This window comes from Triticum dicoccoides, chromosome 2A (genome assembly GCF_002162155.2).
Source record: "Triticum dicoccoides isolate Atlit2015 ecotype Zavitan chromosome 2A, WEW_v2.0, whole genome shotgun sequence".
NCBI lineage: Eukaryota > Viridiplantae > Streptophyta > Magnoliopsida > Poales > Poaceae > Triticum > Triticum dicoccoides.
Window position 1 is genome coordinate 35,016,360 of NC_041382.1, and position 6,418 is coordinate 35,022,777.

Genomic DNA, 6,418 nt, shown 5'->3' on the forward strand with positions numbered 1-6,418 from the left:
AAATCTGTGTATGCCGCCATGTCGGAGGGGATGCTAGCAGTCGTGGGAGAGCTCTCCCCAAAAATCCAAATGTCCTCTCTCTCATAATGATCACAATTGACGGGGTTTTGAAGGTCTGATATCCCACATCGCGGTGCATGATGGAAAGTGGATTGAGAAAGATGTAGGCGGCTCAAAGCACTGGAACTGAAGGATGGTCTCATGTACATCTCTCCATGGCCCCATCTATGGAGCAACCTCTAATAGACTCCGGCAACCGAAACCGGTCCACTATGGAGGAGTCGAAGAGGAAGGGTCTACAAATGTTCCTTTTCAATTATGAGTTGGTTGCAATTATGTTTAATCCAGGAAAAAACAGCTAGAAGATGATCAACATAGTGGACATGATATTCGAACAAGAGAAGTTGGTAAGCAGAACAGACATAGTATTCGACGGGTATGGTGAACACAACATGTCCGGATCGAAGCTAGTAGTAACGAACCAGAAGTGATCCTTAACGCAAGGGGAAAATAACGTATGATGTGGCGGATGAAGAAGTGTTCACGGTCGCCACACCGTCGGCGGTTGACATGGCATGGAAGGAGGGGGAGTCGTCATCGGGGTAGTCATCGTTGAGGAAGTCTGTGTATGCCGCCATGTCGGAGGAGATGCTAGCAGTCGTGGGAGAGCTCTCTCCAAAAATCTCACTGTCCTCTCTCATAATGATCACAATAGATGGGGTTTCGCAGGCCTGATGTCCCACGTCCCGGTGTATGATGGAAAGTGGATTGGGAAAGATGTAGGCGGCGCAAAGCACTGAAACTGAAGGATGGTCTCATGCACATCTGTCCATGGCCCCATCTATGAACAGGGGAGCAACCTCTAATAGACTTAGGCAACCAAAACCGGTCCACTATAGAGGAGTCGAAGAGGAAGAGCCTACAAATGTTCGATTTCATCTTCTGCTAATGAAAAAAAAAGGTTTTGACTCCTTTCATGCACGAAAAAAAAAGAGTGCCACAGACATGACAGAGGTCATAGTCCAGCTCGTTCACGTAACACGTGTCATGCCAGGTGATGTTATGCAAGTGCATAGAGTTTAGATGTGCCTGTTTTTGAAGTAGAGTATCGATCCCACGAAAGCTGGAGAAATGTTTTTTTCCGTCATAGAGGTTTATCGTAATGTGCTTGCATGTTATTTTAGGCCCCAAGAAAAAGCGGTGAGAAGGGTGAAATATTGCAAGTGTGTGAAAACAAATATTAAAGTCCGTAGGAATAATGACTAAGAGTCAGAGACAAATGAAAATGATGGAAACTGCAACAGATCTTCATGGAGTCTGGATTCATCACTAGTATTTATTATACTTCATTGTTTAGAAACACGACCTTTGGTTCAAATGTGATCTCTGTTATATATGTATTGTACATGAAATGACAATAAACAGATATGTGCATACTGCCACAGTTATGTATCACGCACGCCACCAACGTCCCTCCAATACTAGAATTCCCCCATATCTGCAATAACTCAATAACTAGTGAATTACTCACACATATAGGCACAAGACATCGCCAGGGTGGTCATGGCAATGAAAGATGAATTATTAGTTTAACATCGTATAACACTAGGATTTGGTATTACAATGAGCTGAATGATGGATTCAATGTCAAGTATGTGGATGATGTTGCTGCGGATGATGAATGATGTCGTGGCCTCGGTGGTCGAAGCTTCGGCGAGGTGGTGCCCTTGTGTTGATTCCCACTTCACATCCCTTCCGGAGATGAGGTTTCCTGCTTCTGTCTCGTGGTCTATGGTCTCTCCGTTGGTCACATCTGTTATCTAGTTGCACAGGGTGGAAGTTGTCCATCAAGTAGACATGGTAAATTGTAGAAATTTTTGTGATTATAATGAAAAAATAAGCAAAATGCGACATAAAATTCACTCATCAACATCCCCAAGCTTAGACCTTCTCTCATCCCTGAGCAAAACTGCGGCTCGGAGAATAGGATCATCACACTCATGAAGCCCGAGTTGTCATAATCAAATGAGGGCATTGCTGTGAAGCGTTACTCATAAAAGATATAGAACCATCATGAGTATTAGCATACTTATAATGAAAAAATGGCTAGAGAGGCTCCCATGCCTTTACCGATTGAGTGCTTAGCAAAAGAAAAACAATCTAATAGACTAAGATATTCAAGCTTGATCGAACGGGAGATGAGGGGCTCTCAAATTTTTTAGAACCCCGCATAGCCTTTTAGAATTTAATATGTAAACAAATCTCTTTCATTTTCTCGTGTAATGTTAAGCAAGCTTATTTTCCCATGAAACAACGTTTATCTCATATTTTTATGAGTATCGCGTCATCAAAGCTAAGCATGCTCAAGGTTTACGACAGAAAACGAAAGCGGTCTACCCAAGTGCTAATTTCAAAACGGAGTATGAAACCATCCATGTTTCATGGTTTGAGAGTACCACCTCTACTTTTTACTCATTATATGCTAAAACAATTTGGCAAAAATAATAATTTTCATCCTTCTATTTATATTTTTGAAAAGCTAGTGAAACCAAAAATACTCTAACATAACAACCTGCACTTAACAATCAAAATAGTGGTGCGGATGACCCTATAGTCATTCAAAAGTAAGAAGTACACTAGAACTCAACCTAACTCATATCTCTAATAAACATACTGAATGTTGTAATATCACCATTCATCATTAAGACACGCTGAGCATAGGATAGGTAATTCCTCCCCTGCCTCGTGGGGAGCTTTTTTGGAACTTATTATGCAAAACTTAAAATAAACTAACTCACTTTTGAGGAAAGTAAACATACAAAAACAGTAAATATGCAAGGGCTTATGAATCTCCCCAAGCTGAAGAAACTAAGATAGTGGTATCCAATAATCCCTCTTAGTCCCTGGTACCGCGGGGTTTCTTCTCGGTTGTGGTGGATGTGTTGTGGGAAAAGTCCTGATGGAGCAACTCATTAGTCTTCTCTAGGTCGGCATTGTGATGTGGTTTCATGCGCAAAGTTTACTCTTGGTTGGCGATGAGTGTGACACGGGCTTTGAGACTGGACTTAATTAGTGTCCTCAGCAATCTTTTTCTCCAACTGACTGATGCGTTAAGGCAAAAGATCATGGTGGATGTGTGACTCATTAGCATGTACCTCGAGTCAAAGAATAGGCTCATCAATGTTGATAGGATGCGGCTTCGGTGCATAATTGGGGTTGACGGCGTACTTCTTCTCCCATGCCCTAGATAGCTTGACAAATATTTTATCCCCAATATTGATCTTTTTTGTGGTAGGTGTGACGAATTTTACTCATAGGTACCCTTCAACGATCTATGGATGGTGTGGCCATTCACGATGGTTGGGGTACCCTCATTTGCAGGTGCAGGATTGTTGGAGCTTGTATGTTTAAGAGATTCAACTTGCTCCTTACCAATGAGTAACTCTTATGGCTCATGTTGCTCCATCTCTACCTCCTCGGGGAATCTTTATTCATATGAGCTACCTCCAACTTGATCCCACACTCGCCAGTCATATTCAAGCCCTCGTGCCAATGCATCGGGAGAAGTGTCTTCTAGCTCGAAATCCTCCTGATGGAAGGGGCTTGATACCTGTGGCTAGCTTCCACCGGCAGCAAGGTGATCATCCTCCTCCTGTGAGGTCGTCTGGCATTCGTCCCATGAGCATAGCAATGGCCTAAGAGATACTTGTCTTTGCTTAAAAACTTAATATGCAACTGGAATAGATTGGTTTATCAATGGGCAAAGGAGAGGCCTCCACAAAGGTATATAAAGAGGTAAAACCGTCAGATATTCACGAGATTAGGTTTCGGAAGAATATTAGGAAATAAACCAAATATTTTCAGGAAAGAATCAGGAATTTCCGCGTGATCAAAAGCGAAGACGTGGCATGGTACAAGTTGTTGCACTCATACCAGCAGACCGCCATGCATGTGCCCTTCGGGCAATCACCACCCTGGCCCACCCAGTACAAGGCACCATACTACTTCACCGCCAATCAGTACAGTCATCCCGACACTTAACAATCACCACAACACTTCGTTGCATCCTTCACCTCCGGCCACCCTCCATCGTACACCATCGACCTCAGCAGCTACTACGTGTTCACCGAGTCACCAACACTCATCCGGTCGCGTCTTTCGCCAAGGAGCACTTTTCTGGCGGTGCCCTGTCATTATTTGGCGGAATGCCTCCCCCAAGCTCGATGGCAGCAGTCGGGCAATGAGGTGATGATGGACATGATCCGTAATGGTGTTGGCCACGAAGACAGACAAGTCTATGACGACTACTAGCCACACATCCAGAGCAAGAGATGTCGACGGACACCCAGTAGTCGTTGGTGTCTGATTCGGGCACAAAGAAAAGGAGGGGTTTGGCATACTCGAACTAGGAGGATGAATTACTATGATTGGCGTGATTAGGCACAAGTTTTGAACCGTTTCAAAGCATGGAGCAAAAGGCTCGACGCTTTGGCACAGTGTGCATGATTGGTTTCATGAGAAAAAACAATACGAGCCCTACAGCAAGGAAATGATACAGAATGGCAATTCGGAGTCACTAAGCCTTCGATGGTACGCCATTCAAGAGGCCGTCAACATGTATCGTGGTGCGTATGAACAAATGGAAAATTGTGATCAAGTGGTGCGTCACTCCTCGAGCTCATAAGTTTTGCTTAGTGATGCTCTATGTGTTGGTCATTTGATTGATTTTCTTTATGTTGCAACTTTCTAATCATGTCATTGTATTGCTTTGCTAGCCCGGACGCGTGGCCATGTTGTTCCAGAAGACCGAGGGCAAACCAGTCACAATGATGCATTGTTGGTACAACTTGAATGCGCAAAGCAAGTGGAGCAGCATTACCAATTCTGTCAAGACCACAATGCCAAAGTAAGTGATGAAGATGGTGATCCAAGCGGTGTAGTTGGAGGAGCGTTTGCACCGGCCACCCGTGTGGCCAGGTCGAAGGAAAGGAAATGGGAGATCGAGAAGGAGAGTGAGAAAGGACGACAACCAAGATGACAGAGAAGCGCAATGAGATCAAGGAGGAAATTATTCATGGAAATCCAAAAGAAGAAGATTGAGCTTAGTGTTACATATTATGGTTACATAGTGGACATATGGGATCTTGACTACGGACCTGATTTTAAGGTCCCTTTGTTTAAGTGCAAATGGGTCAATCTGTTAGGCGGGGGGCACAGGTAGACCCACAGTACGGAATGACAACAGTGGATCTCAAAAATCTTGGGTACACTGACGAACCGTTCGTCCTAGCTAATGATGTGGCACAGGTTATCTATGTGAAGGACATGTCTACCAAACCGAGAAAAAGAAAAGATAAGGAAGCGAATACATCATACGATGAGCCAAAGCGCCACATAGTTCTTTCAGGAAAAAGGGACATCCTGGGAGTGGACGGCAAGACAGACATGTCTGAAGATTATGAAAAGTTTCATGAAATTCCTCCCTTCAATGTCAAGGCTGACCCAAGCATCCTGATAAACAATGAAGATTATCCATGGTTACGGCGCAATAAGCAAATGACATAAGCGAAGAAAAAGTGAAGACTTTCTCCCGCAACTTTGTAACACACGAACATGCTACCATTGTCCGTTTTGTACATGCACATGCTATGTGGGTGAAATTATGATACCATCCCAACTTTCAACTTTTTCAAAGTTCATTTGAAATGCTTCCGTGTCTTATGGTTCGGCCCTCGTAATACCATGACCATTAGTCCCTGGCCCATGCCAACTTTCAACTTTCTAAAACTAATGGCACTAACAGAAAGTTTATAATTTTGCTCCTAGCCCCTGGCCCATGACCATTAGTCTCGGTTTGTGCCACAAACCGGGACTAAAGGGTTGGTCCTCGTTGCGGCCCGAGTTTAGTCCCACCTCGCCAACCAAAGGGGGCTCACACCAGTTTATAAGCCCTTCCCTCTCTGCCTTGTTGAGCTCCTCTCAAAGTGAAAATAGATGCCCTAATAGAGAAAAGTTTAACCTAATTTCATAGTTAATTTCTCTGAAAATCATAAAAATTTACTAGGAATTTAGGTTGAATTTTCTCTATAAGCGCATCTATTCTCATTTTTTTAGTAAGTTAATCACAAACTTGTGATTCAAACAATTTTCAAAGAATTCAAATTTTAACTATTCAAATTTGAAAACTAATGGCACTAACAGAAAGTTTATAATTTTTCTAAAACTAATGGCACTAACAGAAAGTTTATAATTTTGCTAACCTAAAAGCAAACAGAATTAAAAATTAAAGCAAAAAACAAAAGAAAATAAATAATGCAAAAAACAAATAAAAAAACAGGAAAAAACTATTTTTATAATAAAGTTAATCACAAAATAAAATAAATAAAGCAACAAAGAAAACAAAAAAAAACTAAAAAAG